Here is a 24201-nt window from a genome sequence, read left to right as displayed (position 1 = left end):
GTGAAAGTGAGGTGCGGCTATCGAGAAGCGCGTCGCACCGGCTATTTACTGCTGCGCTCGCGATGGTGTACCTTCGGTAGTGAAATGTTCAGTGGCAATGTGCATCGTTGACTCGATACTTTTAAAGTGCTAATTGGTCATTTGTGATTGTGTACAATGAGGTGCGACGACGCGGTGGTCATTCCCTACCCTTGCCGAGCTGAGGGCTGGCTTGATAGATGCGGTACGTTTTTATTATTCCTACTTAAGTACTTCATTAACAATTTTGCATGAAGCCGTGAACATCACGCACTTACCTACATGTGTTTAAACGTGCATTTGCTATTTTTACCGTTCCATTGCCGAGTTATTTGGAGCGTTTACGTAAGTGCTCAATCGGTGACATGACATGGCTTTATGCAAGCATCGAAAGGTTAAATTCTTTAATGAGTAGGTAATGGATTTGCCAAGCCTTTTAGAGGTATAATTCAGTAAGCTTTAATTTCTCAAATTCCGTTATTTAGTGTTCGTGAAAAACAACTAGTGTTAAACTAATTTGACGCTTCCGTGAATTTATAGAGCATCCAGTTTCAGATTGACTAATGGAGCCTGAAACTAATCACTTCTATTGAAGCCAATAAATCAAGATACGTACACTAGCGAATTCCTTGAATGAAATTTTTAATGAAGAATTTTTAAACAATCCGCGCTTTGTCTGGGCTTAAGACTATTTTAAGAGTGATCAAGATGAAGTACTTTAATTTTGAGTTGTGTTAATGTATTTATAACATTAAATAAATTTAACAGTCGAAAAGATCATGTTTACAATTCGTATCTTAATTTCAATAAAGTAATAAATACTGGAATGGGCTTTTGTAAGCAGCTTGTTTACTGTTACCTATCATAATGTTTATTTATGGTTAATGACGTAAGTAGTAAAAATAAATGTTTGTTGTAGATTATTAAAACAATACACTTGAGAATATCATTGTATCCGTTAAAAAGGAAGCTTTCATAATGTATTAAATTACTTCCAAAAAAGGACGCTATAATTTTTGGGAAATAAACAAACATTTAAAAGAGACTTTATACAGGTGTCTGATTCTAAGTACTTTTTAAAAACGATACATTAAATACCGCGTAGTGCCAAGTTTAACTGCAACCGTTGACTACGGAAATACCCACCCACTATTTTATCAATACATACATAATTACATACCCTACAAAGTTAGCATCTTTTGGAGAGGATATTCTTTCAATCTTTTAATTCCCATAGTTGCTCATGTTACCTTTACTTGACTTACTTGACTTATGGTCCTATGTCCCCTAGATGGGGCAGAGGGCGTCCACAACAGTCCTCCATCGCGTTCGGTCTTGAGCTATGTGTTTGATCTCGCTCCAAGTCTTGCCGATCTTCTTTGCCTCGTCTGCCACAGTGCGCCGCCAAGTTTGCTTGAGGCGACCACGTTTGCGTTTTCCTTGGGGGTTCCAATCCAGAGCCTGCTTGGGGATGTGATCGGGATCCCTTCGGAGAGTGTGGCCAATCCAGTTCCACTTGCGGCGCTTGATCTGCTGGTCGATCGGAATTTCGTGGCAGCGTTCCAATAGCTCGACGTTGGAGATTTTCTCAGGCCAGTAAATGCCGAGAATTCGGCGAAGGCAGCGGTTGACGAAGACCTGCAGCTGGTGCGAGATGACCTTGGTGACCTTCCACGTTTCACACCCATAGTTACCTATAGTATAATAGTTATAATGTACTATTCAGACAAATTTCTCTGTGTTGATTGTTCTACGAATTGGGTTTGAATTGTGACCGAGATGGCGTGATTAAGTCCAATTGTAGGCTTGCACAACTGTGGCCCAAGAGTCAAGACCATCTGAGTCTGTCGCCTCGGTTCAACAAATACGCGTAAATATTGACGCCAGTTAACACTAATTGTTTAACTCCTAAATTGACCAGAATGGACACGTGCATCATGTCTTAGTCATAAGTTCCTCTAATGAACATAAACTAAATAAAACGATGCATTGTTTGACTCACATAATTAATTGTTTGTTGTCGACGCATTAAAAAGTGTAAAAGAGATACCGTGTGCCCAATTTTTATAATTAACTAGATCGACTGTTGAAGTTCCGGATAAGTAAATCAGCAAGTGAAGAAATACGTCTTTACAAGTGACTGGTTGAGTGCCGGACAAAAAATAAATCAGTAACTTATTGCACAGTTAATAATAACTAATTAGTTTTTTCTAGATCTTATGACTAACGAGTAAAGTTTCCGATTTTAATGTATAGTAGAGCATCCTGCAGGGAAATGTAGAGTCAGGTCTGTTTCTTATATAATTTTAAATGACTTTATTTAATTGGGTTTTTTAAAACTAATTTTCACATAAAGAGAACCTAATACGTAAGATTCAAAGTAGGTTAGGTAGGTGTTTGTGCTTGTCAGAATTAATATTTGTATCCATGTTGCTATTAATGTGACCGATTTAATAATACAATAGACATGTTCGTTAATCGTCAAGAGAGCAGGTCATTTGCGTATGCCCTACTTGAAGTGAAAATTATACGGTGTTGTGGTTTTCTATCGGGTTTCGGTCTACCAGGTTGGATCCAAGCGAACGCTTTCTAGTTTCTAAATAAACTTCAGAGTAATAAAATGATGTTATCTGAATCAAAGAAAATTATCTATTACGTATGTACAAACAAATTGTAACACAGGTGAAGAAAACTATGTTACCGGAACATCAGAAAACTATGTCTTTATATGTTCATTCCAGGATTGCGCCAAAATTAATATTTTTCTATTCATATGTACGGACGAATCGATTGTTTACAACTGGGGCCTAAATAATTATGTGAGAAGTAAGTACCTTAACATTTATCAATTCATGTTAGTAATTGATACATACTATTCCTTAATTTCACAAATTAATTACAGCGTAACGATTTAATAGGGCTCGTAATGTGACGACATAAATAAAAATACATTACGGCCTAATGAATATTTAGCGATGCGCTGATATTCGTAGAATGTTTAGCCATGTGGATCATTATTGCAATCATTCTATGCTCTTTAGAAATCATAACTGTTACTGTCAATGTTACCACCTACGATTCATTGCATCAGAGAATTTTTTAGTTACTTTATTAACTAAAAATTCTCTGATGCAATTAGTACTTAAGTAACCTTCTTTTTCTCTATTTGTTAACTATTTTTATCGGAATTCAAAAATTTGACTTTGAATAAGAATAATAAAATTGTTCTTTAAATTAGGTATCTCATATTTTTTTGTACACTACTACTACTAATTCACATCTCAAAATAGCTTGATACCGAATTAAATTAATACATAAAGGTAATAAAAGCCCGTCATGGTATGTACTTGTAATAGACATAACAAGTTTAATTTGAATTTCTACAAGGTTTTCATGTGACTAGAAACCGCAAGGTTGTTTACATTGTTGGCCATCGACACTTTGAGAAGAAATCTGTGGCGAATTATGTATGCATTGGACACCGAGTATGTTAAACACAATTTACACAATGTGCAAAAAGAGTAACTATTGTAGATTTCTTCGATTGTTTGTAGGTACTTGTGCCATTGGGCGATGAAGGTGAAACTTTGTAGGAGGTACTTCAATCGTTCCAACTTGCATTAATGTAATGTTAGTAATTTATAATTATTTTGATATTTACACAAAAGTAGATAAAATAATTCATATGAATAAAAAATATATAATTTACTAACTCAATACCTACCTATTTGGTTTTACGAACTTATCCTAAAGTTTAGGGACATGAAGTTCAATATTGTAAAATTGATATGAAAATTCAGTCAATTTAATCAGTTTCAGCAATTAATACATGGCTTCAGGCATGGCATAGGCACTCTCTTTGATAAATCTTATGCATGTAACTTTTGCACGTTGACCTAAGTTATAAGTTCAGCATCGTGAGCTAGTAAAAAATGATAATATCCGTGACGTTGGAAGCTCCATTCTACGGCTCCGTTACTTGGTGAGACGTCAGTGCGTGCCTCGCCTGCGAATGACATTTGGTAGAAAGTAAACTCTCGAATAGCTGTCAAGACAGCTATACTGATAAACACCGGGCTGGGAACCATTGTTTTATTTTTCAGAAAACACACACAGAACTGAAATAACACTTTCTATTCAACCAAAATTCCACGTCTGTAACAATTATAACATTTATATCATTATCATCTCGTTTATCGCGTGTTCGCACGGTTTATAATATAATTTAGTTAATTAACTATTCTCTTATGTAATCACGAGCACTACGACTCTTTGTTTGTATTTGAAAGTTGTCTTATCGTGGTCAAAAGTAGCCAGTGGCAATACTAGATTAATCTATAATAATAAAATAATGATGACTCGAAAAGGCTAGAAAAAATTTGTAAAAAGGTATTTCAAGTTACTATCTGCAAGTATAATTCGGGCAAGAAGTAGGGTGAGTGAGAAATGCCTAATAAAAGCATTATACCAAGGGTCCTTTTGGATACTCCTGGGTAATTATACGCTTCCCGAGAGAGCTAAGCTGATAGAGGAAGGGACCCTCCGGACTCCACGTCATAAATCACGATAACAGGTTACTGGAGTTTCTATAACGATGTCGGAATTCACGGCCGATTAAATCTTCTGATTGCAAGATCAGCAGTTTATTGCCTTTCTGTCCATTAAGCCAGTGGTGTCATGTCCAGACTTCAATTCAAGGATTGGATTACAATGTCTGCACTTATTGACTATATTTCAGCAGTAACTTAAATACGAACAGGAAAGCGTAGTCCAGTTATGTTATCTCTACATAGAGTTGTTGAATTATGCATTATTAGATTAGGTAGGCCTACCTAGGATTTTTAATTTCTTGTTGTGGACATTACATTGCATCTGTATATACATTAACTTATGTCTCATTGCGTCACATAATAAGTGTACAGTTAGGTGTTGCGTAAACCAGCGATTCCTGTTAAATGGAAGTCAAACTGTGTAAATATTCTTATGTTTGATCGTTCACCTTTCTAATTCCTTCCTCTTTGTCCTAAACATGTGAAATGGTCGCGTAGTTTGTAATAACAGTTGGACTTTTTGAGTGTTTCATTTCTATATTCATTTATTCAAAAATTGCGACATGCTACTAGTGACATGTTTATGACTTAGGTTGCGCTTAGCATCTATAAGGTTCAGTAAGAAATAAATTTTAAAAGGCATTCTCAAGATGAGAATCAAATTAATCTTAGCCATTATTTAATCTGCTATCGTCTGTAGAGCTGAATCATCTGTCTATCATTCAATTAGAAGCAGGGTTCAAGGAGCCATTCCTCCCACGGCCAGAGTTATCAACCAAACTGGACTTATCACCGCTGCCACTCACCCGGCGAACTTTGTCGCTAAATAATGGCGACAATGAGCAGGTTACAGACCTCAACCGTTAAAAGCACGTGTCTTTGTAACTCTAGATTGTGTCTAACTGATAACTTATAATAACTACGTATTTTTATAAAATAATCGTAGTCAATAAGATGAATATCATACATTGATAATTACCTATGATACAAGTATGTAGTTGTTCTTAATGTCAACTCGAGGATAGCGAATGGAAAAACATATTTTTTATTTTATTCTATTAGTTAAAAAGCTAAATACGAAGGTAGTCATTCGTTTCTGATGGTACCCGTGTGCTACGGGAATAATTAGATCAATTGAGGATGTAATTGGCATATCAAAATATACTTTGTTAGGTTCTTACATTTTATGATAATGTTTCTGTGACATAACATCTACCCACATAATGGCAACTTGATAGGTGGGAGTAATTCTCAAGTAACCGGTATTTAGTAGTACTTTTATAATTTTACTTTCACCCTTTCAATCATGATGCCCACTTTTATGTCATACCTACATAAGTTTCTGACTCTCCTGATATAAGTTTCGCAACAACTCGTTCAATTTATTAAGTCACAGTACTGTGATAAATTGTTATCACGCGTTATAAGGTTATTATGTTGCACATAACAAAATTGGTAATACATTAGGTCATCAGACTTTACAAACAAATATGTATTGCGTATGCATGCCTACATGTCGCTCGGCGGCTCGACCCCATTGATTTTCTATTGTGTTAACCGTTGCCGCAGTATCTATTTTAATCATAGCGCGAATTTTAACAGCTTTTGTTAGCCAAATTATTGTTCCATTTCATTTAAATATTCACATTTCCTATTTTCAGACTGAATGGCCTTAGAAAGTTCGGGTTATTCCGTATTCGACCCACGACAACTCAACCCACTCGTTATTTTTTCCTTACTCAACCCACTTTTGTTCCTTACTCTACCCACAACAAATTTTTAATTTTATGTTCCTTATTCACCCCAAAAACATTCCTAGCTCAACCCATTTTAAAACCAATTAAAAATATACGATTTTTATGTACGGTCAGAATAAAAATATATTTTTTAGAAATTTAAGCTCAGTTAACTTTTGTGTTAAGATCGTTCTATTAAATAAAACTGCAGGAATTCTGATACAATAATATATTTGAAATACGTTTTTCACAAAAGGACACAAATCAAATAATGACTAATTAGAATCTACTATAAATCCACTATAAATCTACTATAAATCAAACGATTGTGATTTTTTATTAAATCATTATAACCAAGCGATGGCGTATAATTTTTTCCCTAGATACTTGTTCATGAATGTACAAATATTTCAAATAATACAATGTATTTCATCTTTTTTTTCAAGCGGTATGAGATGACAAAAGAAAAATAATAAAAGTATTCATGTGGACAGCTGATCCCGTGGTAAAAGTTTTCAGCCTCTTAATTTGTTTATGTATTTACCTTAAAAAAAAAAATCTTTGATATATTTTAATTAATCAACATATTCATATCTATCTTCATGTAGGTGATGTTTTTTATTTTTTTTATTTAATTATAAATCAATGTACATCATCATCATCATCATCATCATCATTTCAGCCATAGGACGTCCACTGCTGAACATAGGCCTCCCCCAATGTACAATGTACATACTATGTATTTATCATTATTAAATTTCTGAAAAAACAGTGAACGTAGTTTTGCCATCCATACTTATTTTTGGTATATTTACTTTGGGTTGAGTAAGGAATGCATTTGGGTAGAATAACGAAATTATGTAATGGGTTGAGCTAGGAATACTAATTTGGGATGAGTGAAGAAATGGGTTGAGTTGTCATGGGTCGAATACGGAATAACCCGAAAGTTCGGGTCATGTACTTATTTATTCATTTCATGTACTATTTTATTTTCTGTGAATGTATTTAATTTACTTATTTAGTACCTAAATTAGTAAATTAAATTCATTCACAGAAAAGTGCGATTAATAGGTTCAGCTCTACATTTGTAACAGGTATCAAAATTGTCATTTTAGTTCAATAGCTGAATGAACATAAATGAAGATCGCGATAATTTATTCTTACCTAATAAAATGCCAGTCAAGGAAGTTTTACCTATTTTGTACAAAATACCAAGAAATGTTTCGTTAGCTTTCTATTAGATACATCAGTGGTCAATGAACGACAGGTTGAAAAGCGATGAAGCGAATCGTTGCGGCTGCTGGAACAAACGTCTCCAATTACTATGAGAAAGAAATAATAATCATGAAAATTCCAACACATCTGGAGTTCAACCTGCGGCAATGATATGAAAGCTCTACTTTCTTAATGGCCGATCTGTAATCATGTTTTATTAATTTCTTCAGTTTCCTGAAAATTCATGTTATGTTGAATTTCCACTTTCCATTATCTATTCATGTTACACAACCAATATCTGTCAGCCGATTTACTGTTAAAAAGGAAGGTGACATATCATCAGATAACTTATTGAATCAAATTGTAATTTTCTTTTAACGACTTAGAACTTTGTTCCGTTGAGTGTTAAATAATTAATATCCGGTTACATAATATAATTACCATCTTATACTTATAGTTAGTTGTTATGGCATATCATACATCACGATTTGTGTTACAAAACTTCGAAATTGTGGCGCAACACCGCGAGATAGCACAAGAGGGTCTTGCATAAATCGCAGAGCTCTTTAACTTGGCGCCCTCCGAACCCTCCCATCCTCTCGTGCATTGTAGTGCACGGGGATGGAAGCGTGCCCTTGTCGCCATGACAACCCCGTCCCGCGAATATTGACAGACGCCGGTCCAGACAGGGGCGAACCCCTACCTCGCTCGCCTCGCTGCAACGCCAGGCGCGTGCGTGTCATTATATATTTTTATAAGATTTAATGCCCCCACAATGACTAACGTGTTCATTACTGATAAGCAGTCACTGCTTTTGTGAAATAGACAGGGGAGTTTTATTGCGGCTATTTTGCAGTGCTAATAGTCTCAGACACAATTAATGTTGTCATCAAAACGTAACACAACTTTAATGTCATAATTTCAAGTTCTGAGTAAGTAGTTTTTTATAATCTTGATGACGATCTTTATAAAAACGTGACTTTGCAGGTTGTAAAGTAACGAACCGCGAAAACAGGTAGATTATGTTCTTAACCTCGACATTCTAAACACGCACGTCATGTAAATCTCTCGGAAAGAGCATTGGGTTAAGTAGGTAACGATGAGCAGAGAATTGGAATGATCAAAAGAAAGGAACGGATAAAGGACAATGTTCGTTCTCCATACATTGTTCGCCTAAAGAACCAACAATTTTGACATATTACTACCCGAAAGCGAAATAATACGATTCTGTGTGTAAGAACAATGATTCCTGATGGACACTTGCCATAAAATTAATGATTAAGAATATTAAATCACAGCGATTTTATAATATGTCGTTTATGACAACATGGCGTCTAATGTATTGTGTGAATGTATGAACACCGATTCGCGAAAAATGTTTTGTATTGTCGTCACGCCGAGTCGCAGCCAAATAGTATAAAATAATAGAACAAGTTTTAGAAATACAACTCGGCATTCCACTTTTACAATATGCCCACATATTGCACGTAAATAAACAACATGAATCGTAGGTTGTTTCCACCCTTGTCATCTGACACATGAAATAAACTCCTATTGTATTATAGATATCGAAGCCGAATCGTATATAATAATAGAATGGGTTTTGGAGATCACTCGGGGTTCCACTTTTATAAAATACCTACATATTACATAAAAATACCACGAATCATGAGTTTTCTTTTCACCATTTACATCTGACACGAGATAACAAACTCCTATCTCCATGACTACCATCGTAGTCTATGCCAAAGACTACAATATTTTAAGCAAGAAGTTTCAAACCTTAGCGGCTACGGTAACCCCTGGGCCACATACATCATGATAACATTCGGTCGACACCGGAACGAAGTCTTGCGATTATGCAAAAAAGCATCGTATTCTAGTGCGGCTATATCACGTTCAACCGGGGTTTTAATTCGACTAAAGTCCTGACTAAAGACTGGAAGAAAATACGCCGCATTGTATGAGCACTTCGTGTTCGTTAAAGCGGCTTCAGATCTAGAGCCCACATAGTTTTCTTTCCAATAATATCCGCAAGTAGCGCTGCATGATCTTTACAACAAAAACGGCAATAGTTATTAAGGTGCCAAAATTATATGATTACTTTGGCACGGTATTATACACGTTCGAAGATTTGTCATTTTCATTCATTTCTTCATCATCATCATCATTTCAGCCACAGGACGTCCACTACTGAACATAGGCCTCCCCCAATGACTTCCACATCGCACGGTTGGTAGCGGCCTGCATCCAGCGCCTTCCCGCTACCTTTATCAGGTCGTCGGTCCACCTTGTGGTGGGTTGACATTGCAGAATATGACTTTTGATAGGTTCATCATAGAATTCGGCGGGGATATCCTCACGGAGGAAGTTCGTAAAAGGGCGGAACAAGATCTTATAATAATGCAAGGCCGAAGCTGTTACGCGCGTGCTCCTAGGTGTAATCCGGCGAGTATGCAATAAATAGTAATGTCTGGTAAATAGTGGTAATACGTATCGTTCGTTCGTTCGTTTCAGCCGAAAAGACGTCCACTGCTGGACAAAGGCCTCCCCCAAGGATTTCCACGAAGACCGATCCTGCACCGCTCGCATACAGGCACCTCCCGCGACCTTCACCAGATCGTCGGTCCACCTAGTGGGAGGCCTGCCCACGCTACGTCTTTCGGCTCGTGGTCGCCACTCAAGAACTTTCCTGCCCCAGCGGCCATCAGCTCTACGAGCTATGTGCCCCGCCCCGTCTATGTCTGTATGCGCTACGATTACAGGGTATCATTTTGCATAGTCGCAAGACTTCACTCCGCTGCTGTCAAATCAATGTCGCATAATGTTATCGCAATGTGTGTGGCCCTTGGCCAAATCACAGAAGCCTATGCGAAGAAAGAGCACTTGAATGACAATAAAAATCAGGGTTACCATTTTATAAGATTTCCTCACTATTGAGGGTAACAAAGTAACATTAATAATCTAGCCATTAATTACATTTATTACCTATACGAGAAAGTAAAGCAACATGCGGTTTTATTTTAATTTGTAAAATATTAAACCCCTCATATTTGTAACAGTTTGTTCCAAGTTTAGTTTTACTGTTTTGTTAACAGTATTGCTGTTTCAGCTGTCACTGTGAAGCTTTGGGAAAATAAATAAATAGAAAAAATATTAACATAAATATTTATTTAAGTTTTTATGTTCATTATCATAATATGCCAATTTAAGTTACACTGTGTGACAGTCTTTGACACTAAACAAACTCTTCAGCTTAATAATACCTACCTACAGGGCGTTTTTATAGTTACTCTTGCTGATGAAACAAGAAGGGTTGATTCTACTACTGAAATACAACTACTTTTCTTACAGGACCAATATCAAATTCTCAAAAAAATTCACATCCTCGTGATGGTGATAATTTCTATGGAGAGGTTTTTTTTATATTCGGTCTCTTGGGATAAGTTATTCCATTTGAGCAGTAGAATTAATCCTTTTTATTCGATCACATATAAAAACAACACAAGTGTTTAGGAAAACTTCTTCTTTGGTATGGTATCACTACGGAGTTATAATGTCGGCAACTCTGTATCACTGACTTGTAACTTTCAAACAGCATGAATAATAAGGGCACCACATTGGTTTTCTTTCTGAAAAAAGGCTTTCAGTTTTAGTACTAACCCTTTAGCACTATTTCATTGAAATAAAAATACAATAAACGCACAGAAGACTGAAATTGAGTCAACTGACGTGACATTTATAATTTGTTGACATTATGACAGTTTGACAAGACTAGGGATTGAAAAAGTTTTAATTGAAAAAGTAAAATGACAATTTATTAAAACGATTCACATGGATATAATCGATTAAAAATATTTATAAAATGTTCTGATACTTGCCTGTAGCGATTATCCAATCCTGGTTTCTACTGAAAAACTACCTCGTGGCAAGATTTTAATAAAATAATAAAATCTTTATCTTCTCTTTCACAATCTATAAAAGTTCATTTGGTCTATTATTATACATGTGCTATGAATGAGGGTTTTCGCGATTGAAAAATCCGCGAGATGGCAATACGTAGACGCGAGGTCCAAATGCTGCATGATTGGTGGATATCTGTCAATGTCATGTCAAAAATAACCAATCATGCAGCATTTGGACCTCACGTCTACGTATTGCCATCTGGCGGATTTTTCAATCGCGAAAACCCTCATTGGCATAGATTATGAGAGACTGGCAACTATACTAGGTTGATATCAGGTGATCCGTCTGCTCATTTGCCTCCTGTCACATAAAAAACATATATATATGTTTCTCACACTTCAACTGGCATTGGATTCAACATCGGATTCTGACACTTTTACAGTTATGATACCATGAATATCAGTTTATGGTCCTAATTATTTTTATTTTATTTACGACCTTCGACCAGTTGGACACTTTAGATATCTTCTTGTAATAGTGTCAAACTGTCAATATCTTTTTAGCTTTTAACGCAAATCTAGTCTTCAAAGCAGTTTAATCGATTTATTTTATTTTCAAAATCGATATTTTATTGTCTATGATGGCCGCAGGAACATCACTATACATGGACTCCCAGCAATAAAGTACGGTAATGCCTCGTACAGATTTTATCGGCAAAAATTATGGAACTTGATAGGTTTTAGACCATGCCACGCACCAAAACGTCCGGAAGTTGTAATAGTATTATAGAATAAACGTTAAAAGACTTATTTATTTAATTTTTCAATGCTTAAGTGTCCATTAGAATGAAAGGGTGCTTAATGTATTAAAAAAAATAGAAAATAATTATGATGGGTTAATGTTTTTGGGCGGTTTTTTAGGCGGTTTCTGACAATGTCCTTTTTTTCACATAAAGCTCTCGGAGCATGAGCATCGGGTTACTTCCTGCTAGCTTTTCTAGTTCGGAGATAAACGTGAGCGATTTTAAATAGTTACGTAACGTATTCCATAGAAGATTTGCTTCCTGCAGGAGAGGAAATATTACATTATTTTTGGTTAATAGCCATTATAGCAAAATTATAAATGTAAACAATTCAGATTTTAATAGTATCCGTGCTGCTATTATACATACACTATTATTAATTTAAAGATCGAATTAAGATAAATATAGAAAGTAGGAAACTTTAGTACAGTATCAATAAGCACATCTTAGATAAACGCTTACCTAAACTTAATGATAGAACCAATTAGTTAAGTATTTAAATAAGAACTTAAGATAAACACAATATTTGTTATCAATTATAACCCAACGGCTTGCAAACGTGATAAGTAATTAAGGTCGATTCGTAAATTGGATCAACACGGAAATGCTTTTTGCTTTTTCGGTTTTAAAGTAATTTCAGACTCGCTGTCCGTCGTTCTAAATTTATTTTTGATGCCACTGGATAATTATAACCGTAGAACCAACCAGTTTGTTTTTTATATTACAATCAAGCCATTTCATTGTATAAACATAATTAAGTTTAATATTGTTTGTAAAAGAATGTAGAGTCAATCATTTTCATCATCATTTCAGCCATAGGACGTCCACTGCTGAACATAAGCCTCCCCTAATGCTTTCCACGTTGATCGATTGGTAGCGGCCTGCATCCAGCGCTTCCTAGCAGGGAGTAGGTGGACGTCCCACGCTGCGTTTTCCGGTACGCGGCCTCCATTCCAGAACCTTGCTGCCCCATCGGCCGTCAGTTCTGCGTACTATATGCCCTGCCCATTGCCACTTCAGCTTGCTAATCCGTCGGGCTATGTCAGCGACTTTAGTTCGTTTACGGATTTCCTCATTTCTGATTCGATCTCGTAAAGAAACACCAAGCATAGCCCTCTCCATAGCACGCTGTGCAACTTTGAGCTTCTGTATAAGGCCTATAGTGAGTGAGAGGCCAGGGAGGAGTAGAGTCAATATACAGCACCAATTTCTAAACTAGCCGTGTGATTTTAATTTAATTGCTTACAGATTATAACTTTAGTAATCTTACTTCAGACGTAACGAACTTAACGGAAGACGTAGCGTGGGCAGGCCTCCCACTAGGTAGACCGACGATCTGGTGAAGGTCGCGGGAGGTGCCTGTGCCTCTAGCATGAACAACTTTCGTCTTCGAATCGTTTGCGTATTCGATAAAATTCGATACTCAATCTTCGAATTAAACGATAACGTGACAATTTTGATTCTCAAAATAAGTTTCGTGCAACCACATCTCATACTAAGTTCATTTTACAACACGTTCACGAGGGCGCTGTTGTAGTTTTCTTACTAAATCTTTTGATGGCGATTCGAGTACGGAAACGATTTGAACTCGATAGTTTTTCGTGCTAGCCGTACTGGATGCGAGCGGCGCAGGACCGGTCTTCGTGGAAATCCTTGGGGGAGGCCTTTGTCCAGCAATGGACGTCTTTCGGCTGAAACAAACGAACGAACGAATCCAACTTCAGATGAAGAATTTTAATGTCTGATTTTACCGTTACAACAAGTATTTTCTGGAGAGCCTTGGCACGGATATTGGAACTCGACTCAAAGTCAGCAAAGATTAACTTTGTAAACAAACCCTGTGTCGGCAACGGCCTGTATCAAATATGGGCATGAGGCGTGGGACGAGTTTGGTACGAGAACGATAATTGTATTTCTACTGCACGGAGTGATTTGTTTTTATAGTGATGGCAAAAGAACTGTACCATGTTATAATACTTAAGTTAATGAAATAAAAATAATAATAAGCATATTCCGCGGCTTTGTCTTTTAATGTTTGTCATAATAAAATATACTCGTTGCGAGTGAATTTGGTCATAATTTTTAAGAGTGAGAGTGCTTTATCAATAAATTGAATCAGAATCGCATCAGTAATTCCAGTCAAGATTATCACTTCAATCGTAATTACTACTTTCAAATATATGTATAAGTTTATTAATTTTAAATAACAAAAGTGCCATCATGTAATAAATAAATATTTTCATGTCAAGTGTGTCTATTAAATATTTTGTGAGTAAAAGAAACTTTAGTATTCTCTTGCTTATGACATATCTACTCAAATAAGTACTTGTTACAATGGTGCACAATTCTATCGAGAAGTTTTACCTTGTGTACGTACTTAAACTTCTATGGACATGAAAAAAATGTAGAGTCGTAACTATCCTTGTTTATTGCTCCTAAACGAAAAACTACAATATTATGCTCCGTTGTAGATATCGTCGTACGTGTAGGTGTATGTCTCTAAAATTGGAGATGAGTATCCCTCTGGGGTAGGGTGGATAATCTGCTGACTGCGTACAGCCTCCACCGTAGCGAATAACTCAATACCCTCCGCCTGATGCACCGCCCTCCTGACACTCCCGTAATAAAAGGCTGTCCTATCGTGCTGAAAATACGTGTAAAAATAGCTTCTCTATGAGTTTTTTTTTAAATCAAATCTTACCATTATGTTTACTTTTATTTTTATACGGTTTAAGGCTATCGCTTTTTGAATTCTTTATCGCTGAAAAAGTATAACTAACTAAACATTTTCACATCTACTTAATACATTTTCGTTTTGTTTCGTCTTTTAAGAAATAACTTGGGGATATAATTATTTTCTAGTTGACACAACTAAAGAAATGTAAAAGTGATCCAAGAATTCACTAACGTGTATGTTGTCCATATCCACGAAACACTTGCTTATGCAAAATAGTTCACGTTCCTTTGACTATACTCGTATTGACACGGGTTCGTGTTTGTCTGCGAGCCGTTCTCATGACATCGCCCCATGCTAATTTGAATATAAGCATGGTATGTATAATCGGAACAGTATCTCGCGTGACGCCCATCGGGCTTAAGGGCAGCAATCACGGCGGCCTACCTGATGCTAATTTGCCTTTAACTTCAGATATTTAATATCAACTAGCGGCCGCCCGCGACTTCGTACGCGTGGATCCCGTTTTACCCCCTTCCCGCTTTTCTATTGAAATTTTTCCTGAATTTTCTTTGCTATAAACCTCACGGAGCCCGAGACCTTTCCAACGAATGCAAAACCGTGGAAATCGGTTCGTGCGTTCTGGAGTTATAACGTCAGGGAGGAAAACCCGACTTATTTTTATATAGTAGATAACAGCTGGGTGATTTAAAACGAATGTGAATAAAATTCAAAACTATACATAATATACCTTCTTGTGTAAATGCTAGGGTAAAAGAAAATCAAAATGAACTTTAAAAAGTATTGCAAATAGTTACGCGATGATTAATAGACTTATTATTATTAACGACGTATAAAATTACCATATTATATATTATTTCAAAAGATTTCGTTCAAGTTTGACCCTGACAGGCAGGGCAGACTTGCATTTTAGCAATAGGGCCGTTTTCGTTCGTTTGTTCGATCGTTTCAGCCGAAAGACGTCCACTGCTGGACAAAGGCCTTCCCCAAGGATTTCCACGAAGACCGGTCCTCGCCGCTCGCATCCAGTAGGTCCGTTTTGACCTTGCCTAATGTTGTTCAAATTTTCCACGTATTGAGGTGTTTATTAAAATTGTAATGCTCACTGGTCTGATTTGTTCGGTTCAACAGACTGAGAGTATGAAATTTGGGACCATTGATGGCGAGCGACGTGCCTAAAAGCGGTTCAGTCACGATGTGCAAATAGGGTAACGGTACTGTTCGATATTCATCGGTGGAATCATGCTGATGAGGCCGAGGCCTGAGGAAGGACGCGCCATGTCCTGCGCCGATACCCCGGGCCGGACGTATGGGACAGCTGTGACCTCATCGCGCCTGTCACGAATGCCAAACATTATCATGCACTGAGCGTACCCACAGAACTTAAATTATGCTCAAGCGAACACAACAATATGTACTCATGTAAACAGACTCTGCGAAATGGTTACACCATCTACAAGATTGTAAATTCTCAGAAAACAGATTCACCCATACAAAACAAGTTTCTGTTTCAACAGGAAAATAGGAAACTTAACATGTATTATTATATCAGTCTGGGGACTCGTAAAAAGTTAAATATTGCATGATTTAAGAAATTTCGTGCGTCTAATTTTATACTAAGTAATTTTAGTTTTGTAGAGTCGTTTTATTTTTTAATTTTACTCGGAATTATAATGTAGTTACTCAATTAAAATGTATGAGATATTTATTAATCATTGTTATCTAATAAGTAGGAAATAGCAATCATGTAATGTTTACGATGTAAAATTTACACGTATATTCATTTGTTTACCTCTAATAATGTTATAAACTTGATAATACTGCATACTGCTAGTTTGATATAAAGTTCTATTCAGAGTGAGTGATCGATGACGCTATGACGGCCAACCAAAGGCAATTAAAGGTTGGCCATCTTCGAAACTCAACCAGTGATGTGGTCATCAACAGCTTAGATTGTATCACTCACAGACTCGTGGTGTAAATAAGTTCTTGACACACAAAAGTGGCGGCGTCACTGACTCCTGACTCACACATGCCATTTATTTTGTAAAAGGCCAATTACCTACGGTAACTGCGGTTAGCTTAAATTGAAAAGTTAGCGAAAAGAGGGTATTTCTGCGTCCAGTCTGACATAGAAAGTTGTTTGTATTTAGAGAATAGTTAATATCTCTCTCCTAATAATAAAAAAAAATTGCGCATAAGGAAGCGCAATTTTTTTTTAAATTTAAAACTTCAAATATTTACTCATTAAAAATTAAAAGAGTTGATTGATACAATCCTATGTATTTATTCAAGAGTACAATGAAAAATTACATCCTTAACTATGTTATGTAGTACAAAATGTAATTTAAAATAAAAAATACCTACGTAAAATCTATCTATACAGTGCATGTGAGTCACGTTAAAGTGTACATATGAATTGAGGTATTTATTGCCTTTAAGGCGGAACAGAGTTCGCGGGGTCAGCTAGTAAAAAATAAAAAACATTACATGTTATGTATCTACGTAGACTTTGTAGTAGACTCTACCTACATTGTAGAGCTATTGTTGGTTCGTCGTATAGCGCCATCTAGTGCGGAGTAGTAAGATTTGGTAATCTTACTATCGCACTAGGTGGCGCTATGTACTCTAGTGGTTAAAGTAAGTGTAAATACACTGCTGAAAAAATTAAATAATGATGTTTAACGATAACTAATTGAACTACAATTTAATTGTCTGGTATTTTCATTAAAATTGGGAATTTCTTTTGAAAACGATAACGAATATTGTAATAGGGTTTTTAGTATATTGCCATCTAGTATGTATTACTTGAATCAACTACTTGTGTTTCGTGAGTTTGTATGTTACAATAAAGTAAATTTATATACTACGAGATGGCGCTAGGTGTTGCGTCCATTATGCAATAGATGTCGCTTTGGATTTTTGACAAAAGCGACTATGTTATTATTTAATTTTAATAAAATTATGTTTTATTAAATATTTGTTGATTATAATAATGTGTTTCTTTGAGTAAAAGCTGGAATGAAAAAAAAAAACAGAAATATGCTTTCTATTCACACTGAATTAACTAAACTGGTTCGTTGTGTTTTTAGGTAGGTATTTGCACAATATGATAAATGTTAAATTTTGATTAACCAATTTTGTTATTTGTTTAGACTTCTTTTTACGAGCTCGATATTATTAATGCTCATAATTGAACGCCAATAATTTTGATGATTGCTAGGTGCTCGTTTTTTACAAAAAAATACCTAATCTGGGTCAAAAATTAAACTCTTTGGCAGTTTCAGCATCTGTTGGCCACATTTCCGACCGTAGATACATAAACGATATAAGCCCGAACAGTATGAACCAACCAATCATGTTTTTTTTATGATTTGTCATCTGCAATTTTTAGGGTCAACAACATTCAGTTAGGGTTGTGCTATAGCTATACATAAAAGTTATTTTTAACTAAAAAAAATACACATTATTGTAGACTAACTTAATGATTAGTTTTAAATGTTACCTACTTCTTTAATTAAGTTGGTATTTCAATAATTTTGAAAGTTTTGAGGAATATTTTTCAGTAATTTGTTGTTTTTATTAGTTTCGTGCTTTAATTATTTACCATTTATTATGAATGGTTCTGCGTAAGCGTTAAGTTAGACAATTAAGAAACGCCGTACAAAGCAGCCAGCCCTAGCTCATCTAGCGTATGAGTGGATGTGGATGGTGGGTGTCATTGTTCGTGCTAATTGCTGCAGGGTGAGGAGCCGACACCCACAACCTGGCATCAATGGCGACAGAGCTTGCGGAACCCCGTCATTATGTAGGTGCTATGCTTTAGAGCTAAGAGGAATGTGCGGGGAGATTCGACACAATAGACCATTTCTATACGCAATAAATTTTTTGACAAAGTACATTCTATTTAATTTTACTCGTATCATCTGAAATAGTGCTAGAGATTATTCGTTAATAATAAGTTAAAAAACATATCCAAGGTAGAGAAAGGGTAAATCTCTCGGCAAAGTAAAGCGCATAAGACGCTGCTCGCTCTTCGGATCTGGAACTAAAACTGTCTGTCCTTCTCTAGCAAGGGTCTCTTTTCACCGCAGGCAGAGTGTCCATTCCAATTTCATGATCGTAGCGAAGTAATTACTTACAAAAAACATAGCGAAGCTACCACCAACTGAAACTGTCACGAATGTTACTTTAGAGGAATGTTACTTTATTAATTAAGGCTTTAGTGGTTTTGGCTTCACCAAGAAGATCAAGTTTAGTAGTTTTAAAATAGCAATTTCTTTCCTATTTTTTTATAAAGTTTGGTCTAGTTATCGATTAACTTTGGTTTCTTTCTTGTAAACAAATACTATCTACTCATCATTCTTCAATACAATCGCCAATGTGACTAAGACTTGATGACATAATTATGACTAAACCGCAGATGTTATTAACAGTTCGGGAGTGTTTTGAGTCAGTAAAACTGTGAAGTTATAAATTCTACTCCTGTAAGGCGTTATTAGCTTACTGTTATCGAGAGCCCAAGTCTGTTGGTTGTACAAAAAGACAATTCTCTTGACGTCCAAGATATCCATGTTTACAAAAAGCTCCAAAAGCTCTGAAAAAAAAAAGTTTACTAAATATTTTACCGTATTAATGCTCTACCTTACACCGCCAAATCATGTAAATGTTTCAATGTAGATGTAAGCCTACCCTATGAAATTGTTATAGCGTTTAGAATATTTTGTGTGAACATGTTCAAAGATGGGAACATGTTAGCGATGTTCCGGGCTTTATGCTCCACGGAGTGCGATGTGCGAGCGTAGAGATCAAAGGTGGCCGATGCGAGCAAGATGTCCTCAAATGTATTACATGAATCCCCCGACTCTACAGTAACTGTATATTTCTATCGTGCAAATAATATTGAGAAAGATGCATACTTACAACAAGAATAAATAAACATTCAGATGAACAAATTTTTTTTACGAATTCACAATTCCTTAATTAATAATACAATTATCATCTTAATTAATAACCAATTTTAATCTTTGCTTAATATTTGCATCTTATTTATTAAAAGGACACTAGCCTGTTATTACGGATACGGACATTATCGAGACTGGTTCGTTAATCGAATAAAAACGTTCAAACAAAAAGTCGTCCTTGCTACCTTTCGAACAGTTCATGAATGACATTCTATTATTATCTCCCATTGGAAGCGGCTGAAGACAACGTAAACATTTGAGGTTATATTTGTTTTCGGAACACCAATATTGGCTATGGCGACTGGTTACGCATCTGCTAGGGGTCGAGATGTCAACAAACAATAACTTCCCGTGTGAAAACTGGTCATCCTCAATGAGCTAGTTTCAGGATAAAAATAGGTGCTTCTGAATAGGATGATGTCTTTATTCTAGTTGCAATATCTCTTTGCTAAACTTGCGGTTTGACGACTGGATAACAAATCATCGTTGACCTTCGTTCGTGTGTTGCCTTATCCAATGCTCGCTATTGATACCATCTTGAACTCAGGAATGCGTTATTGTGATATTGTATTTTTCTATATTAAGTAAATAAGGTTCTTCATCAACTCTACCTGTATTTATTAAAAGTAATTACAGTAATTATTGAGTTCATATTATTAGTGCAGGTAAATCGAGGACGCCAAAAATCATTGCAAATTGAAACTTTCGCTAAAGTCGAACTTTAATAGCTTTAATATTCTGCCTTTTCCCGTGTGTCCTCAAGAAGCGTTGTGCAATCCGATGTAATGTGAGTATGTAATAGTAATTTTACAATTGGTAAATATAGTGCGTCGAGCGTTTAAACCTTAATGGCACGACGTGTCAGTAATCGTTATAGTCTTACAGGCTTGTAATGGGACCACGATAAGAGCCCTCTGACTTTTCAATTAAGCTCTATTAGGCAATACAATACATATTCTTGCACAATTGAACTAAAAACGTATATCGTGTTACTTTGGACCACATTGGAGCGATAAAATTAAATTTATTTAGAATGATATTGCGGAGCTACTTAAATTAAAATATTAATGTTTTTCATTTACATCAAGTTGCATATATGTATAAAACAAATACATATATATTTTAGTTTATACATTTATAGCTCTAAAACTAGTCAAGTAGAAGAAATAAAAATCTACTACCGGTAAAAAATTACCCTCCCAAATATGAAGAGATAAGCGTTTTAACGAGAATAGTTTTCAGTAGTAGCTGGAGTATGTTTTATGGTTTTGAGCTTAACATTTTTTAATGCCGACATCCATCAGTAGGTCGTTAAAACCGAACAAAGAAATGTACTTTATAGCATCGATGACTAATTTACTGTTGTCCTAATGTATGACATAGTTGCATCCGAGCATGCGACGTGTAGAGTAAACCTGTACCTCTAGTAGGAAAAACTTTCGAGTTCGTTTCGTTGCGTATTCAAAGTGTCATCGAAAAATTTTGTATGAAAAATTAAACAGCGCCCCCTATATTATAGCCGCCCTAGGGGGCGCTGTTTAATTTTTCATACAAAATTTTTCGATGACACTTTGAATACGCAACGAAACGAACTCGAAAGTTTTTCCTACTAGAGGTACTGTAATTATTTACTTTAACATGATGACTATAAATTATTATGTTGCGCTAAGTTTTTATGGCTTTATTTCACTACTTATTTTATTGTTCGTAAAACATCGTAAAGCATTGCGTATTGCGAAAAGTCGGTGCGATCCAAACATTATAATTAAAAACTGCTACGAAAACCCACTGGCCAGTTTACGTAACTGGTTGATTTCTCAATATTTCTTTTATGTTATCTATTACATATTTTTGTGTCCCAATGTTTACCGTCGCCTACGCGGGACGCCGAGTGACCGCGGGTCCCGCAGAATGCAAATATCCACAAGAACCGGTCTCTATCTGTGGCTGCTCAAACGATAACGTTCACAAATAGTAGGCAAAGTGGGCAAGGCTTCATGTCTTTTAAATGTTTACGATGTTACATAGTACGCAATTACGCATAGTTATACGAACTAAATGTAATTTAATCGGCTTTACTCCAACCCTTGAGAAAAGCCCTTGAAAATTCTGCAAAGTCTACATTTGACTTTTATAGAGTTTCTTAATTCTATAAAACTTAACTTTATTTAAGTATTTGTCGCCAGTTGTAGTGACTTATATTTAGGGTGCGTCAATTTTGCAATTTAAATTGTATTTGTTACGTAATTTATACGCATTTATATGCGAACGAAAGTGGCTAATCCCCTGCTTTTTAGAGGTTTGTATTCATAAAAGTTGTAACAAAATCGTGAATCACTATCATATCGTTAATCACACCCTAAATCAGTGTGACAATTGAATAAAAAGAATTAAAAAAGTGAACGGGGGGAAATATAATAGGTGAATTGGCCCCCATGTTCTATTTGTGTATCTCCTAGTTCCGTGGCAGTGACGACAGGCATCTGTCGGGCCAGTTTAACTTTTAATGGCTCACAGTCGCAGTGATTTCAGCAGGACACCTTTGTCGTTTGTTTAAGGCGAGGCCCTCATGAATAATGAAATAGGATTGTGATATTAAGGTGTCCGCAAGTGCTAACGGTCCAGTCAGCGCGATGTGTATGGCTACCAGCTGCGAACAGATGAGACTCTACAACTCTACATGTTGGTGCGGTGTATATGTCAACGTGAAATCGTGAACTCTGTCAGTTTATAATATAACGCGTTAGATTGTAAACTAACAGTGGGTTAGGTTAGGTTAGATTGTAATTTAACTACGTCAGATTATAATCTGACGGAATTCACAATTTTACGGTGACAGATACGCAGCGAGCCGGTCGCCCCTCGCGCTCTACGCTCACAGTTGGTCGGAGCGCGGCGCTACGCGCACCTATACCGCGGGACTTCTAAACGAACAATCGAATTCGAATGTAACTGTCAACTCGGGTGACAGAGCACTTCGAAAAGTGACGCGATTTGTGAGTGTCAAGTTCAGTGTTTGCACACTATAGTGGCACAGTCATACAAAGGTTTTACGATTGTTTATTTATTGTGTTTACTGCGGCCGGCGTCCGATACTCGATATTCACGTGTCGATCGATTACACGAAAGTTTTCATGCGAGAGCTTAAAGCTTAGCGCAAAGTGAAAAAGTGACACTATCCATTTAATCAACTGGTTTATTACTGATAAAAGTTCAGTTTTCAAATATTATTCTAAAAATTAGTTGGAATCAAACATAAATTTATCCAGTTGGTAAGACTTAAGCGTGTTTTTCCCCCGTTTTCATAAATTGTATACCTTAATTCATTATTTCAATGCGTGACTATTAAACAAATAAAAAATAAGAAACGGACAGTCGTTCATTAGATAAATACGAGTAATTGTTGCTGACAGATATCATTAGTAATTAGATGAAAGTTACTAATATATTTAATTGCTGTTATTACGAAATATTTACAATAACCGGTAAGGGTTTCTAAGTCCATTAATTTAAACGTCGTTATTGGCAGTACGTTGGCCTGTGCCGAGGATACTTTGACGGTAATGGCTTGCGTGTGGGGTATGCACCGCTAATGCAACATCGTAAAATATCGATCATCGTTGCTAGGAGTTGGGTCACAATAAACCTGGTTTAGAATCCTCAATAGGCGGCTCTCACCGCTGCTTGCCGTAGTTACCGTGCTGACAACTGACCGCTAAGCTCTAGGGAGCATTTCACAGTCTCATTGTCGAGGCTCGGACTGGCTTTCATTGCCACAGTTACGCATGTGCTTGGGCGGTGTTTGTAAATATTTGCTCCTTCTCTCGCCGCTCTACGTCACGTTTACGAGTTTCCACAATTTCAAATTTCTTTGGAACAAAAACTGTAGTCATAATATACGACGAGTGAGTATGTCTTACAAATAGTTGGGCATTGGGCTGGTAGCCATCCGTAAAATTACAGTCCTCTAATTGCAATTAGGTATTTCAAAGTTTATCTAAGCTATTATAATGATATCGTATGGGAAATAGACACTTCATTCGTCGTTTCATATAATTAATTTGGAATAACATTTTAGATATTGCAACAATACTCATAATATATTTTGCAATAATTACCTATTACAGATGCAAATTTAATTCTTTCGCTATAAAGTTGCTGCATTTATAAATACTCTAAATGTATCAACAAAATGTCATCGATTAACAAATCTAATTAAGTTAATGATTTATTTAAATATACTTGTTTGCTACCTTGATAAAAATGAACCAGTTACACATTTTGCTTTTAACATCAGTACCGATTTACCGAACGC

At 36.1% G+C, this 24201-nt stretch overlaps 1 protein-coding gene across 1 annotated transcript in view; it reads left to right on the top strand.

Annotated features, from left to right (window-relative positions):
* The first annotated feature begins 22778 nt into the window (after positions 1–22778).
* Positions 22779–24201, top strand: part of LOC135080602 (ras GTPase-activating protein raskol) — a 149100-nt gene continuing 147677 nt past the window's right edge. Inside the window, exon 1 of the mRNA XM_063975279.1 lies at positions 22779–22933. The gene's annotated coding sequence lies outside the window, so the exon portion shown is untranslated. The remainder of the gene's footprint in view (positions 22934–24201) is intronic.

Source organism: Ostrinia nubilalis, chromosome 2 (assembly GCF_963855985.1).
Source record: "Ostrinia nubilalis chromosome 2, ilOstNubi1.1, whole genome shotgun sequence".
Classification (NCBI taxonomy): Eukaryota; Metazoa; Arthropoda; class Insecta; order Lepidoptera; family Crambidae; genus Ostrinia; species Ostrinia nubilalis.
The sequence above is the reverse complement of the archived record's forward strand: the minus strand, read 5'-3'. Positions and strand labels throughout refer to the sequence as shown.